Below are 15,778 nucleotides of genomic sequence, written 5' to 3'. Positions count from 1 at the left end.
AGGAAAGGACAAGATAGTAGCGTGTGTGTGTGTGTGTGTGTGTGTGTGTGTGTGTGTGTGTGTGTGTGTGTGAGAGAGAGAGAGAGAGAGAGAGAGAGAGAGAGAGAGAGAGAGAGAGAGAGAGAGAGAGAGAGAGAGAGAGAGAGAGAGAGAGAGAGAGAGAGAGAGAGAGAGAGAGAGAGATAAGAAAATCAATAGCGAAAGAGAGAGAGAGAGAGAGAGAGAGAGAGAGAGAGAGAGAGAGAGAGAGAGAGAGAGAGAGAGAGAGAGAGAGAGAGAGAGAGAGAGAGAGAGAGAGAGAGAGAGAGAGAGAGAGAGAGAGAGAGAGAGAGAGAGAGAGAGAGAGAGAGAGAGAGAGAGAGAGAGAGAGAGAGAGAGAGAGAGAGAGAGAGAGAGAGAGAGAGAGAGAGAGAGAAGAAGAAGAAGAAGAAGAAGAAGAAGAGAGAAAGTAGAAGAATCGAGAGTAGAGGAAGGAGGGAGAGGAGAGGAGAGGGGGAGGAGGGAAGGAGCCGTGACCGCCATCTGGTTATTTCAAGGTCAAACTATTGATTCTCTTCAGGGGAGACGACGGGAGAGAGAGGGAGAGGAGGGAAGTAAGGGCGGAGAGGACGTCAAGAGGAAAGGAGGAAGATGAGCTACAGGAGGAAATGGACAAATTAGTGTTGGAGGAAGAAGGAAAACCTGGAAAATTAGCACGGAGAAAAATAGGTTAGGTTTGGGTGAGAGAGAGAGAGAGAGAGAGAGAGAGAGAGAGAGAGAGAGAGAGAGAGAGAGAGAGAGAGAGAGAGAGAGAGAGAGAGAGAGAGAGTAATAACAGTTCCTAATTCTTATATGTGTTTATCTTGAAGGATGAAAGGAAGAAAATAAAAACATCCTTTAGTGAAGAGGGAAAGCAGAACAGCGAGCAAATATGTGTGAGGCAGATGTATGAAGATTAAGTCCTATTGCTTTACCTGTCATCCTTCATGGTGTTCAGCGACAAGGCTTTATTACGTCCACGCAGTTAGTAAAAATCAATGTATCTTGCCCTTGGCTCAGGTACATCGAGGCAGGGAGGGGAAGACCTCAAAATTTATTATACCTTCACAGCATGTCGATTTTATATCCATGCAGCTGTTATTGCATATCTATTTGTGCAGGGATCTCTTTGTTTGTGTTTCTGACCCGAGGGAGAGATAGAGATAGAGATAGAGAGAGAGAGGATCACATAAGATGAAGATCAAAAGAAAAATGCACTTCAAAACACAGAACACCGGTCAACAAACAGAATGAGAAAGAAACAAAAGAGAAAAAGATACACAACGCCAGATACACCATGCGGAAGGAAAAACAAAAAGAGTGGGAGAAAGAACGAAAGATACAGAGAAAGAGAAAGAAATACAGCCTTTGTGACATTAGCCAGTTAGTATTAGATAGAGTAGCGCAGCAGCAGGAGCAGCAGCAGCAGCAGCAGGAGCAATAGCAACAGCGAGAGAGAGAGGAGGAGAAGAACGAGAAGTGGCACTAGCGCTAACGTGCAATACCTCCCACAACCTCGACTGTGGCGGCACTCCGGCTACCGCTCGCTCGCTCAGCTTTAAAGAACGTGGCACCCGGTGTTGCCAGAACCCAGCGGCACCTCACACCGCAGCTCTCGTGGCCCTCAGCCCGCCAACTTCGTCCTAGAGGTACACAATTGGATGTTCGGATATGCATGTGGATCTCGTTCAACACCCTGCGACGCCCTTTTTCATCAGGGATTCTCGGGGCGAGGTAGCAGCGGTGTGGTGGGGCCTGGCGTGTAACCATCGCATGGTAACACTGGCTGCAGAGGTTGTCTTTGTTTTTAGGTTGCCAAGTTTCCATTTTCTTATGCAAATAAAAACTTTTCCCTATATAAAAAAAATATAAAAATACAAACAAAAACAATAAATGAAAAGTAAAAATCCCATAAAACCAAAACAGTGAGACAAGAAAAAATCTAAAAAAAAAAAAAGAGGAAGAATTCGTGAGTAATGGATGTGTGTGCGGAGAATAAAGAAAACAAAATGAGAGAGAGAGAGAGAGAGAGAGAGAGAGAGAGAGAGAGAGAGAGAGAGAGAGAGAGAGAGAGAGAGAGAGAGAGAGAGAGAGAGAGAGAGAGAGAGAGAGAGAATGACAGATTTGTGTGCAAAGTAGTGAATATGCAAAAGAATTTATCGATCAGAGAGCAATCAATCACCACTGATGGAGGCTCCTACGGGAATTAATTACGCAAGAACCGAAATACCAAGGCACTGAAATGAGAAATACATGATAGATAAATAAAGTAAATAAGATAAAAGTGCATATAGAATGTAGCATGTATGAATGATCTAAAGATAGAAACTATGAAAGGAAAGTACGTCAGAAAACTGATATTTTTTGAACGTTAAAATTTTCAGCGTTGATGATGAATAATCTTAAACGTTGATAATCTTAATCTTATGTTCCGCTAATAATTTTGTAAAAGAAAACATATAAAGCCTCTTCAAAAAGATAAGAAAAACAGAAAAGAAACTGAGGAAGGTCAATACCATGTGAGACATACCACATTTTTACGATCCAGTATTTTCTTCTTATAGAGATCAACATTTACAAGTCATATATAAAAACACTGTATAAGATTAAAAGAATATATGAACTGGTGAAATCAATTAATGAGGAGTTTAAAAATGAAGTAATGGTCAAATGATTAAAAAAAAAAAAAAAAAAAACGTACGAACCCATGGATAATGTGCTGCAGTAAAGGAATGGAAAAAAGACGAAAAGGAATGGAAGAAGGAATGAATTAATGAAAAGTTTAAAAAATACAAAACATTGCTGCTACAGAATGAAGAGTAAATCAATGCACGGAGGAGGAGGAGGAGGAGGAGGAGGAGGAGGAGGAGGAGGAGGAGGAGGAGGAGGAGGAAGAGGAGGAGGAGCATCATCCCTTCTCGCATTGCTTGTGAAATAATAATAATACTACCTTCCTCCCTCCTTTCCCCACCGAAATGTGACGTCACACCCCCCTGCTCCAGGTGACGTAAGCCGTGATATCGACCGCCAGTGTTGGGTAAGGGTCAGGCAGTCCGTTGCCTTCTCCTCCCGCTTCCCCCTCCTGCCTCCCTGGCGCCCTTTCGCTTCCCCACCTCATCTACCTCCCTTCCCAACTCCCCTGGTCCTCCCCTCGCCTTCCTACCTCCCCTTTATTCCCCTCTCGCCTCTCTACCACTCTTGTTTTCCTTTCCCTCCTCCCTTCCTCCATTTACACCTCTCCCAGTCCTCAGCTTCAATGTCTCTCCCTCCATCCGCTCTCTGTTCACCACACGCCATCTAGTACCTCTCTCCGGTTCTACCTCCTTTCATCCCCTCTCTGCTTGCACCGCATTATCCGCTACCCTCCTGCCTTCTCTCCCTCCTTTCTCCAGTCAGTCAGCATTCCACCACCTACCTTCCCAGGGCCCTTCCTCTCTCCTCTTTCACTCCTCACTTCAACTCCCGCTTGCATGCCTGCCTGCCTAGTATCTACCTACGTACTTTCTCTCAATCCTAGGCTTGAGTGGCATTGAACCCACTAATCCCTTCCTAGCTTCCTCAACACCTCCAATCCCTCAACACCACCACCACCACCACTTTGCTCTCAGTGACCTCTCATCCTTCTCTTCACTCACCTTGCGCCTCCACCTCATGCTCTCTCCCGCCATGCTCCTCCTTCAACATTACGTTTTACTATGCTCTGCCTTCTCCTCTTACTCTCAGCCCTCTCCCTTCCTGGCTGACTAGCTCGCTCATATGGTCCCAAATTTACTGACCAACCACGCGTGACTGCATTATGGAAAAAGTTAAGAATATGTGCTAAAAGGGAAAGAAAGGGTAGTTGTTCGTTCATATGAGGCTAAATACAACGAGAGGAAAATGTCCATCATGATTGCGTTACTATCAAGGCGGCTAGAAAAAAAAAAAAAAAAGTACTGAATGGAAGCGTACTATAATAACATGAAATGCATAATTGAAGAAGTAAAGAACAAGTCGGAAAAAAAAGAAAAAAAGAAAGTAGTAGATCTAATGAAGTGACTGTAATATCATGAGTCAAAAAAAAAAAAAAATTAAACGGAGGTAGAATTTATATCATAGAGTAAAACAAACAAGATAAAATAGTAAGTGAAATAAACATACATGATGATGAAGAAGAAAATGATGGTGATGGCGCGGTAAAAAAATTATAGATAGATAGAGAAAGAAAAGAGTAACCTTAACCTAACCTAAATGAGAATGCTTATGCTTAGATAAAAGGGTAAACATGTACTAAAAAGCGATAAAAATGAAATAGAAAACAAAGTGGTGAAAATTTCCATGAATAATGATTGGAATCGTTATTTAAAGTTTTTTTTTTTTTATTATTCTCATTTATTGTTTTGTGTTTTTTGTATATGTGTGTGAAATGAGTACAGCATGGCTAGGTAAAACATACATAAATGCAAGGAATAGAAAGAGAAGTGTGTGTGTGTCTGTGTGTGTGTGTGTGTGTGTGTGTGTGTGTGTGTGTGTGTGTGTGTGTGTGTGTGTGTGTGTGTGTGTGTGTGTGTGTGTGTATTCTATTATTGCTCAGTTCTCGATATGTTTAATGTGAAGAAAATAAAAGTGTGCGAAAGCCAAAAAAAAAAAAAAAAAAAAAAAAAATTGAAAAGAAAGAAATACAGAAAGAAAAATAGAGAAGTGGACTTGTATGAAGAAAAGAAAAAGATTTAAGAACAAATTTGAAAAGTAGACGTGTGTGTGTGTGTGTGTGTGTGTGTGTGTGTGTGTGTGTGTGTGTGTGTGTGTGTGTGTGTGTGTGTGTGTGTGTGTGTGTGTATGGTGTGTTTGCCAACCACTGAAACTCATAACTAGAAGAAAAGAATAAAAAAAAAAAATCAGAGTGACCAGGAAGCGTGAAAAGACTGAACACTAAGGCAAAAAGAAAGCAGAGGAAGTACGAGAAGAAAAATGCAAAAATAGAACGAAAAGAATAATTAATAAAATCATTAAAGGAAGAAATCACGGAAAGGGAAAGAATTATGTGAAAGAGAAACACGTAAAAGCATTAAAAATTTTCAAACGAAAGAAAAAAAAAAAAAAAAAAAAAGAGAAATGGGTGGACCAGGAAAACATCAATACTGGAATCATAAGAAAGAAAAATAAGAAAAAAGCAAGAGAGAGAGAGAGAGAGAGAGAGAGAGAGAGAGAGAGAGAGAGAGAGAGAGAGAGAGAGAGAGAGAGAGAGAGAGAGAGAGAGAATAGTAATGAGTGTTATAACATTAGTCTTACACAAAGCGAAAGAAGAATTTAAAGAGTAAGAGATAAATACTGAATGAATAACAAACATCTTCTACTATTATTACTACAACTACTACTACTACTACTACTACTACTACTACTACTACTACTACTACTACTCGCCTCGCCTCGCTTAGTGAACAGTAGTACCACTTGTGTGAATGTGAAAGAGAAAGAGAGAGAGAGAGAGAGAGAGAGAGAGAGAGAGAGAGAGAGAGAGAGAGAGAGAGAGAGAGAGAGCTCTATTCTGGAGTAATAAGAGGAAGTGCGTGACTGTGACAAATGAAAATATAGTAAAGGTGGACGTTAATATTGTGATAGAAGAAGAAGAAGAAAAGAAAGTAAGATTAATAGAAAACCGAGAAAGAATGACACAAAAGGAATGAAAGATGAGAATAGGAACAAAAATACGACTTGATAAAATAATATAGAAAAAAAAAATAACGATGGTGGAAAGGTACAAGTTAATGAAGTGAGATATATATATAAAAAAAAAAAAAAAAAGGAAGAGAAAAGAAATATGAGAGACAAGGACATACAGATAAGATAAATAATAAACATGAAGGTGTGAATTAATGAGGCAGGAAAAAGAAAAACACACTTCGACCAAAGGAGAAGATTAATAATACACACAGAAGAAGATAAAGAAGAGGAAAAAGGCACGACTGGTGAGAGATGACAATTCAGAATAAGAGAGAGAGAGAGAGAGAGAGAGAGAGAGAGAGAGAGAGAGAGAGAGAGAGAGAGAGAGAGAGAAGAAGATATAAGTAAATGATAGCAACAATGATAATAAAGAAAACGTAACCAATTAAGACATTAAGAGAAACTGAGAGAAGGAGAGAGAGAGAGAGAGAGAGAGAGAAAGAAAAAGAAAAAAGTACGTAAGTGTAGAAAAAAAGAAAGTGGTATGCAGACAGAGAAAGAGAGAACATAAAAAAAAAGAAAGAAAACAACAACCACAACAACAACAACAACAACAACAACAACAACAACCATGAAATGACTGCGGTACCAAAACCCACACCTTCAGGACTGACTATAGGAGACGAGGCGCCGCGTTTCCTATACGTTTCCTCCACTTATGAATGATACCCACTGCTTGCTGAAACACACATCCAGGCAGCCAACCTCTAATCCCGTCCCGGCTCGTGATAGTGATAATATTGATGACGATGATGGTGTCGCTGCCCGCGCGTCCCTGTCTTGTCTAGTGTATCCTGTGGGCAAGATAATGCGGCAGGAGTACGACTGCTCAAGCGCCCTTCGTCAGGTGTTCAAAGGGGAGTGAAGGAGGCCAAGGAGTAGGAGAGTAGGAGTAAAACGAACAGTTAGGTAGGTATAGAAGGAAGAAGATGAGGAATTTTTGTAGTGAGAAGATTGGAATGAATGTTGAGGGAATGATGGTGGTGGTTGTGGTGGTGGTGGGAAGGGAAGCAGAAAGGAAGAAGGATGGGAAGAACATTAGAAAAAAAAAGATGAGCTAGACAGCAAGGAGCACAAAGCAGGAGAATGGATAGATAGGAAAAAAAAAGAAAAGAGAGAAAAAGGAAAGGAAAGAGCAACAACAAATTACATAAGAAAAGAGGCATGGGAAGTAGGAAGAAAAACAGGCGAATTAGCAAAGAAAAGGAAAAATAATAGGTAAAAATCAGAAGAAAGAATGAAAGGGAAATGAAAGTAAATAATGGAAAAATAAGACAAGAGCGAAATTGAGGAAATGAAAGAGAGAGAAAGAAACGAAAATTATAAATGAATAAAACTGATGATGAGCTAGTAGCAACATAAGAAGAAGCGTAGGAAAAATAGAAACAGGAAAAGAAGATAAGTTAATAAAACATGCAGAAGAAAAAAACAGTACTAGCAGTAATAAAAGAGGAAGAGATGAGTGGGACACAAAGGCGGCAATCCAATATGGCGGTGGTGCGTTTACGTGTGACAGCGTTGCTCCACAATTAATACCGCTCGCAATCAATATCGTGACCTTTTATCTGCCTCCCCCACGCCCCTATTGTACACCTGACCTTACCAGGGCCGCATGATCGCTGACATTCTCGTAGCGATACATGAACGATGAAACTCGCTCATCTTCCCTTGAGAATATTAGTCTCTACGTTAAGTTTTCGTTTGGGGATGCTTAGTTTGTAATCTTTTATCTCTTTTCAATTGCTCTTAAGACTGAATTAGATTTTAGATTATTTGGAGATGCTGTATTTTTATAGGTACTATTGGATTCATTACTATTCAAGGTAAAGAAAGTAATAAACCTCCTCGTTGCAACAAAGAACGGTACTTCAGTATGCAATAGGTTAAGTTATCCTGATTGGCCGATAGACTCAGTGATGCCAACTAATGGATATGAGAGGCGAATACGACGAAAATTATAACGTCACTGTTGGTCTCTCGGCCTTTCCTTAAGTTTAGCGGCGTCCGGCCCGGTAGTCTTTCCGCGAGATCCAAGCGTCACTACCAACATCTCTATGCTGCTCCTTATATAAAAGCCACTGTTTCATTGTACCTCGGCCAATTCGTGATCAGTAATACGTGCAACGGAGAGCATGGTTTTAAAGTCTCCGGGAGCTGCCAGGGCAGCGCGAAACCTCTTCCCTCAGCTTGGCTTGTAGGAAATGGCCAAAACAAGCATAGGAAAAAAAGAAAACATGAAAAATGCCAAATGTAAGCAGTCTCACAAACACGCACTGCTTCTAAAATTACCTAAAAAATAGTTTTATAATAATGTAACTTTTAAAGCGACATTCACTCCAAAACTTACTCAAAAAAATATCTTGAAGACGTAACTGAACACCCACCACAAGGGCAAGTTATTTCCCGTTTTCTACAAGTCAAGGCTACTCATCAAGCACAGTTACCATCGTAAGTTAAGTCTCGCCTAACGCACCGTTTTCTGTTTAAAGTTCTCGATTACCTTTAACTGGCTTTTCTGACTAGCACTAACTACGGGCTGTTTGACAAGGCTGATAATGTATTACCCTCTAAGTTTATCGCCGTGTGTACATAATGGGTTCGTGTATAGCAAATACTGTAGTAGTCAGCTCGGCGTAGACCATATCGTGCATCTGTCCATAGATTGTAGACTCACTCGTTAAGCTGTTTATTTTTTTACGAAAGATTATTATTTTTGTACAGTAGTAGCGATTTGTCCTGATTTTGCTTCATTATTCTGCTGAGGAAAGACCGCCCCGCTCTGCTCCGCCACTCCCACCAATCCTGGCCAATCTTATCAAGCCCTACCACCCATCCCTCGTTTTCTTCCGGCCGCCACAACACCGCTTCCTTCCATCATTAATCTCTCCGTAGCGACATTAACAACAGCTTCATCCAAACATGTCCTTTGCTTAATTAGTCCTGTTTCCCTCACCCATCACACTGGGTCATTTTTCACCTGAGGATTATAACTAACTCTCCTGCCTAGCTTACGTCACCAGGTGTACTCTGTTCCTCAGTTCAGTCTTAACTTTTTTCTTTTTTATTTTCTTCTGTATACCTGTCTATTAGATTAGTAGGTACCCTCAAATTTCGGTCTAATTTGGTGAGTACTTATCTTTTACTTCATTATGTCACCAGGAGTTATCATATTCTTGTATGGTCAAAGAAACTCTCCTGTTTTTATTTTCTTAACGTCATTAAGTACCTCAGTTTCCTTCTTCCTGTATGCCATAAGCCTGGCCAACACCTGTCACCTATATCGCTGTGTGGTTCTTTCAGTAATATCTTGTCTTCTTTGCATCATTAGTTAATAGTTAATATCCAAAAGTCTCACTTCTTTTTTCTTTTTTTTTTACGATAACTAACTGGTAAACACCTGTTACCTACATCATTACCTGTTACTTCACTGGTTTCTTCTACTTATCTTATGAAATGATAGTATCATCGAATTACACCTCACTTTACTGACTCATCTTTTCTTCTAACTGTACGAGATCCATCTGACTAAAAACCCCATCACCTACTAATGATTTGCAGTCCATAACGGAAGCTCGCGCTTACTGGCCCTTATAGTGAAGTCCTTCCCGCCCTTTCACATGACCCCGTCCCCCTGTCTCTCCAGTAGTTAAGTGATATATCAGCTTCCCCTGCGTGCGTCGCCTTGCATAAATCTGGATGTGTGTTTCAGCAAGTGGAACATGTATAGTATTAAGGCATTACACTGAAAATATGAAGTAGCAATGAGGGAGATAGTTAACTGTGCCAAATGAAATACAGTGGATAGTTTTAAGATTGTCTATGAGGATCGGTATGAGTAATTGTAGCGAAAATAGGGGATAAAATTGTATACATTCGAAAGGATCCAGAGTGAAACGTAAATAGAAAGAGTGATGATGAAAGCTATGACTACTGAGTACAGAAAAAAAAAAAAAACACTTCGCTCTTCCAGACAGCAGTTGGTGGTAGCAATTAGACAAAGTGTACTGTGAGGAAAGAGAAAGCTATGAAAAAACATTACGAATAAAAGATACTGAACAACAACCGATCACGGACATACCCAAGACAAACTGAAGGAGGTAATAAAAAAGAAGACAAAAGCAAATAATACCAAACATTTCTCTTTATAATTATTCATAACTAAACCATTAACTCATCTTCCTGCAGAGTTTGTTTGGCAGTGCAACATCAGTTTAATTGACAAGCGTTGGATTCACCGTGCCCTCTCCTCCCAAATAACCGCATGTTGCCAATACCCTCACAAGCACCGTGCTTGATATTCGCTCCTCTGCACCTTACTAATGCATTCACTTTCTAATTATCTTAAGTAACACGTTAATGTAAAAATCACGCTTGTGTTAACATCCCAGAACCACCATTAGTGTATATTTGCCTTACTTTAACGGGGAGGCAGCAACATCACCTCGTGGAGCGGTGAGGAGCAGGTGGTGTTTTCGGCTAGCGACCCCAGTGACGTGTCCTTGACATTAATGGTGCTGTCACGCGAGTCTCTTGGTGCCGGTGATGCCTAAGATTCTCGCAAGCTTCCGTTGCCTCCCTTTGGTCTTTAAGCTACAGTCTCGTAAAAAGAAACTCATAAAAGCTCAGAGGCTACCGCCGGAGAGGGCGCCCATTAGACGCGTCGCCTGAAGGAAGTGAAAGAACAAAGGCGCCTCCGCGATGAGTGTGCCAGAAGACGCGCTAAAATCGACCATTAGTCTGCCACCTCAGGTTACGCAATTAATTTCAACATCATCCATCCACTAAAATATTATATAAGGAAATTTCACCCTCATGGTGTTTTCACGAGCAACATTTCACACACATGAATTGCAGAGTAGACAACGTTGTCACCGAAATGATGTGTTGAATTTCCAAAGATATACATCGCACTACTTTATTCTCTATCCTTTCTTGAGCTCCCAACTGTAATCGGCTTAACGTTAGAAAGGTGAGAAGAAAGAGAGCTATCTTGGACGTAAACACCACGGGGAATGTACCTTACTGTTGCTTGAAAGACGTGTAAGTAGTGAAAATTACAAATAATCAACCCCTCACGATCTTTACTCCCATCTCTGATCTTTACCATCTAATTTGACGCTCTACAATTTGTACACGCAATAGAAAGAGGTTAAAGCAAGGTCACTGATGAAAGAAAAAGATGAAATAAATAGAAAATGGACAAAAAAGGAAAGACGAAATCAAAGAGTAATAGAAGGAAGATAAGGAGTACTGGCATAAGCAAAATAAGGATGAAGGCAAAGAAACAGCTACCTACTAAGAAATGAAAAAGACGAAGATATATAGAAAGAATATTGCAATTGCAGCAGAAAGTAAAAACGTTTGGGTAAAGTTAACAATATCAGCAGGATGAGAGGAATAATGATGCAAAGACAGATTTGAAACATTGGTAGTACATTCAACATACGAAAACAATAATATATATTACACAAACAGGTGAAAACAAGAATGATACATGAACGCAGGAAAATACATGAGTGGGGAAAAACAAGAATAATACATGTTCAATAACAAGAACGATACATGAGGCCAGAAAAAAAAAAAGAACAGGAAGGAGATATGAACACGGTAAACATAACTGATACAAGAGCAACGTGAAAATAAGAATGATAAATGAATGGTGTGAAAATGAAGATCATACATACATACATATATTATAGTGTGGAAACCAACAAAACCAATGCAAAAACATTTGTCTGAAGCTTTACAGGCACTGAAACGTGTTGATGAATGGTACGCAACATAAAACAAAATAAAGAAAGGGAAAGAGAGAGAGAGAAAAATAAAGTATAATTTTAAGAAGTTTATCTGAATTTCATCATATCCATTGCTTGTTTAACATTAGTCGCCGTACTTTAAGTTTTTGGAATGATCACATAATCATAGTTTTAGTGTTATTCCCAGGTTTTGTGTCTTTGTCAACACAGGCAAGAGAAGCGAGTTGATATGAAATCCGCCCGGTAAAATTAGATTAGGTTAGAGTAGGGGAAGGTACTTGAGTGAGTCATGCATATACATATACATATACTCACCCACACACACACACACACACACACACACACACACACACACACACACACACACACACAAAGATTGACCTTCGCCACATTTATTCAATACCTTGATTAACATTATGTAAGAAATTCGTAGTCATAAACTAATACCTATATAAGATATACAAATAATTAACACATTTAGGCTGCTCCTAATATCACAATTCCTATACTAAACACTATTTTTTTTTCATTAGTATCTTAATTAAACCAAACTAACCCTCTATGCACTGTGGAATGAACTGATGCGTCCAAGGTATGTTTGAGCTGTAGAAAGTTGTACAGACATTTAACTTAATACACTAGCATATCAAGGCTAACTTTGTACTACTACTGCTGATGCTACAACTGCTACTACTACACTTACTACTACTACTATTGCTGCTACTACAACTACCATTACTACTACTACTAGTACTACTACTATTATTATTACTACTACTATTACTACTATTACTACTTCTACTACTAAAACCACTACTACTAGTACTAAAGCACGAACCTCGCGTCATTGAAGACAAACAAATCACATTGCACCAGCTAGAAGACTCTTAACATTGGAGAGCAAACACCATATCACGACTAACTTTGTAGAGATACTACTACTACTACTACTACTACTACTACTACTACTACTACTACTACTACTACTACTACTACTACTACTACTACTACTACTACTACTACTACTACTACTACTACTACTACTATTACTACTACTACTACTACTACTAACAATAATAGTAATCATAATAATAATAATAATAATAATAATAATAATAATAATATAATAATAATAATGATAATAATAATAATAGTATTAATGTGGATTTTCCTCCAGCATATCCACTTTGCATATCATTTAACATCCCTTGAATACTGACACCGTAGAAAGAATCACACATAACAAAAACAACAACAACAACAACAACAATAATAATAATAATAATAATAATAATAACTGTTCAGACATTCAGAAAAGTTGGAGGAGAATGTGAAGGAAGCAAGTGTTGAGAGTTGAGATTATTCCCGACTTGTTTTGCTCACCTTCTCCTCCAGTAATAACAACACTAATACTTTTTTTTTTTCTCTAACTCATACAGCGTCAAGCTTTATAATATATCTTGTAGTCATATCAATAGTTCAATAATCTATTAGTGCACATCAGAGCACAGCATCATATCAAGTGTCACAAGGAAAGCAGAGACATAAGTTATACGTTCTTAAGTTCAATACATTAAGGCGGTCCACTTTCTCTTCTCTCTCAAACATGGTTACCTTACCAACCAAACACATGCTACGTCATATCTTTATCCAATTACCTATCTATTCAACGCACCATACACCACCATACTATTCACAATACCACTATACCAGATCACACCTATACTACACTTCACTATACCACTACACCAGGACAAAGTAGAACCAAACATTACCAGCAGTAACATCACACCATACCATACTTAACAGACCACGGACACAACACTACGCTACCATGCCACATCTACCAAAACACCACAACCATTACACACACCACAGACGCACCAACCGATATTTTCTCACAAAACTTCAGACAATCTTCATGGATACAAACTAATGAAAGACAGTAATCAGTGAGAGGGGAAAAAAAAAGAAAAGAAAAGAAAAAGCTAAGATCATGAAACTCAGGCCATAGTATAATTTTCAGTGCCATCTCCCTCAGTCATATGCAAGGTAGAAAGCACTCATTCCTCGGCCAAACGAGAGACCTTCAGAAGCTATCAGCCTCGTCCACCAGTACAACAGACCGGCCACAAAGAAACAATTAATACAACAACACTCGACAAAGAGCTAGTCACACCACGTTTTTGTTGCATCCCAGACTGAAGAAGAAGAGTTGAGTGAGCTTTTAGGGATTAAGGGAACGAGGGAAAGCAAGAAAAAAAAAAAAAAAAAAACATGTAGTGTAATGGGAATTCATATTTCGTGGTCTAGAATAAAAAGGAAAACGGGAATCATTGTTTTTTTTCAGGGACGTAAGAAGGAGAGAAAGGGAAGGAGGGCAATACTTCAAAATGTAAACATCGAAGCGTGATCGACAACACGCTCAGAAAATGGTCGATCTCAATATAAACTCTGGTCATTATTCGACGTGTGTGTGTGTGTGTGTGTGTGTGTGTGTGTGTGTGTGTGTGTGTGTGTGTGTGTGTGTGTGTGTGTGTGTGTGTGTGTGTGTGTGTGTGTGTGTGTGCAGTGTCTCCGGTAAAAGAGAGGGCGTTGGGTCAATAACATATCGTTTGTGTATATTGTGTTACCTGTTGTATTTTGTTGCGGGTTGTTATAAAAGTATCAGTGTTATTTTACCCGTGGCTTGTGTTGTGTTACCGTGTTAGTCAGTTTGTGTCCTAGTTGAGTCGTCCATTGTCTGATAGATATAATGCAAACTCACCATAATGGATAAAATATAAACAAAAAAGAGTATAAGATATTGTGGTTTGCCGGGATGTACCAGGATATAGTGCTGTTCCTTCCTTAGTAGTGACCACCCCATGCACCCAGATAGGAGTCCAACATGGTGCCATAAGGACAGTGCCATAGTCGGGAAAAGAAAAGGATTTATAGGTGCCACAATAGAGCCAATTCTCTGTTTAGGAAGCTTCTCTTCAAAGAACCAGACACTACCACATGTAGTCTATGGTGCCTTAAAGAGAATCTCACAAACTTGGAGAGTCGTTCAATATGGGACTTATAAAATTGTTGCTACAGATTATGGCGCTGATCCATATTGTGTGACTTGCTTGCCTTGCCTTGCCTTCCCTTGCCTTACACCATTACATTTAGTGCCTCTTGTTGTTTCCCGTTTTCCTCGATGCTTCTATTAGAAATTTTTGGCCGTCCCTTCTTCATGGACGACTTTTGCACGTTCTTCTCCATGTCCCTCGGTCTTTTTACTGGGGCATCACTTCACTGAATTTTTTAATCTTATCTAATATTGCGTAGAATATGATATTTTTTCTGTAAATTGCCATCAATTATTACACGTGTTGCTAAGTCTTCTACTAATCTTTGAAAGTCACCAGTCTCATTGTGTGTAAAGAACATATAAAGCCGTTTTCAATAATGTTAGCTCGCTATAGTATAAACTAACATCCTTATTAACGTAGCATAATTACATATTCCTATTCATCGCTTTACTTCAATCCTCTGTTACTCTACCAATACAAATACAGCTTCATTTCTACTAATCTTATTATAAAGATAATGATAAATAACTCATGCTTACCCTATATTACTATGACATATTGATTTATTATGTCATTATTCCTTATCATAGTGTATTGAATTATAGTATTAAGAGGACTGATTAGAATTGACCACTACGGCCGCACTGCAGTTAAGGGATAAATAAGCTGTGAAGGCAGAGGTTTATAGGATCAGATAGCAGCAAATCAGGAAACGAAGAGTGGAAGGTGTGTACTGACTCTGATGTTAATGCAGGTGATAGAATAGTTAGCAAAAATGGTAAAATGCTATATAGAGGTAAGGAGAGTTTCGAGTGTTAGAACAGAGGGCAAGAGAGGGATGCTAAAATGTTGACGATGTGATGTTTGGATAGGTTAATAAGAGAAGATAGAGATAAGAATAAGAGGTCAAATACAATTCAGATATTACACAAGAAAAGGAGGAAAATGATGAGTAGAAAATACACAAAGAGAAAAAAAGAACTAAAGATAATGAGGATGTATGCCGTACATATTCATTATATTACATTACGTGTTTTAAGTCTCCATTCTTAACTATTATACTACGCTTACGTTTGAAAGTTTATAGTAATTAATGAACACAGTTACCATCTAAATGAGAGAGAGAGAGAGAGAGAGAGAGAGAGAGAGAGAGAGAGAGAGAGAGAGAGAGAGAGAGAGAGAGAGAGAGAGAGAGAGAGAGAGAGAGAGAGAGAGAGAGAATAACTAATGAGTGCCAGA

This window comes from Portunus trituberculatus, chromosome 43 (assembly GCF_017591435.1).
Source record: "Portunus trituberculatus isolate SZX2019 chromosome 43, ASM1759143v1, whole genome shotgun sequence".
NCBI lineage: Eukaryota > Metazoa > Arthropoda > Malacostraca > Decapoda > Portunidae > Portunus > Portunus trituberculatus.
This window is presented reverse-complemented; position numbering follows the sequence as displayed.